Source organism: Penaeus japonicus, unplaced genomic scaffold (assembly GCF_977035675.1).
Source record: "Penaeus japonicus unplaced genomic scaffold, GWHDUDI00000001_assembly GWHDUDI00000024, whole genome shotgun sequence".
NCBI lineage: Eukaryota > Metazoa > Arthropoda > Malacostraca > Decapoda > Penaeidae > Penaeus > Penaeus japonicus.
Genome location: NW_028234426.1, coordinates 24,487,883 through 24,489,789, shown reverse-complemented (window position 1 = coordinate 24,489,789; position 1,907 = coordinate 24,487,883).

Here is a 1,907-nt window from a genome sequence, read left to right as displayed (position 1 = left end):
TCTTTACTCTCGCACCTCCCCCTCTCTCTCTCTCTACCCCCCTCCCCCTCGCTCTCTCCCTCTCTCTCTCCCCCTCTCTCTCCCTCTCTCTCTCTCCCCCTCCCTCTCTCTCTCTCTCTCTCCTTCTCTCTCTCTCTCTCTCTCCTTCTCTCTCTCTCTCTCTCACTCTCTTTCTCTCTCTCTCGCTCCCCCCCTCTCTCTCACTCCCTCTCTTTCCCTCTCTCTCTCTCTCTCTCTCTCTCTCTCCTTCTCTCTCTCTCTCTGGCTTTCACTCTCTCTCTCTCCCTCCCTCCCTCTCTCTCTCTCTCTCCCTCTCTCTTACTCTCTCGCTCTCTCTCTTTCCCTCTCTCTCTCTCTCTCTCCCTCTCTCTCTCTCTCTCCTTCTCTCTCTCTCTCTGGCTTTCACTCTCTCTCTCTCCCTCCCTCCCTCTCTCTCTCTCTCTCCCTCTCTCTTACTCTCTCGCTCTCTCCCCTTCTGTTTTCTCTGCCCTTTGGTAATTGAATCTACATTGTCTACGTCTGGCGATTTATGGGACTCCTGGAGAGGGGGGGATAGGGGGGGAGGGGAATGAGAAGGGGAGAGGGGGGGAGGGGGGAGGGGGGAGGGGAATGAGAAGGGGAGAGGGGGAGGGGGGAGGGGAATGAGAAGGGGAGAGGGGGGAGGGGGGAGGGGAATGAGAAGGGGAGAGGGGGGAGGGGGGAGGGGAATGAGAAGGGGAGAGGGGGGAGGGGGGAGGGGAATGAGAAGGGGAGAGGGGAGGGAGGTAAAGAAAGGAGGCAGAGGAAAGAGATGGCGAGAGGGAGTGGGGGGGAGGGGAGAGTAGAGGGGGTTGGGGAAATTGGAAGGAGGTGGGGAGAGGGGAGGAGAGGAAGAGAGAGAGAAAGCGAAAGGGGAGGGAGGGGGGGGGGTTGAAAAAGGAGACAAAATGAAGAGGTAGTAAAGGTGAATAGGGAGGGGGGTGGATGGAGGAGGGGGAATTATAAGGAGAAGGGGAGAAGGGAGCGGGGAGGGGAGGGGGAAGTAAAAGGAGGAGGGGACGGGGAGAAAGGGAAGGAAAGTAGAGGGATGAGGTAGCAGAGGTGAAAGGGGAGGAAAGGGGAACTGGTGATGCAAAAGGGAAGGAGGGAAGAAGGAAAGGGGGAGGGAGAAAGAGAGAAAAAGGGAAATGTAGGACAAGGAGAGGGAGGGAGATAGGGTGGGGGTAGGGGTGGGGGATAGGGGGAAGGCGCGGGTACATTTCGACGCGACAATAAAGGTTAATTCTATAGCACTTTGTAAGGACATTTGTTCCCCTTAGACCTCGCCTCCTTGCCTCCCTTTCCTAATTCACATAAATAAAAAAATAAAAAAAACGAAAAAAAAGACAGAACGAAAAAAAATGAATCTTTATTTAAAGTGAAGGAAAAGCAGGGCGATAATGGAGGACTATGTAAGCTAGTTTGTAAATAAATACACGCGAAAATGAAAACACAGAAAGAAATTTAGATAAAAAAAGACACAGGAATCACCAAAACACAATCTGTTGAATTGCAACCGACTAGCAACAAAACAACAAACAAGACACAAACAGTCGGACAGTCACACATATACACACAAAAAAATAAGAAAAAAAAATACGGACACGTAAAAAAATCAATAATAAAATAGGGAGAAAAATAAACAAAACCTATGCAAAATAACGATAATAACAAAAGTAATAAAACAGAAAGAAAAAAAAACATATATCGAAAAAATAATAACAATAACTATAAAAAAGAACGCTAAAACAAAACAATAACGACAGACACCGCGCATGCTTGAGCGTTCGCGGATGAATCCGGATCTCAAATGCAAGAACGATTTAGCCGGATTTATCGTCCCTGTTGGCGCCAAAAAAACAACAACACTTCGTAAACATTAGAATTAA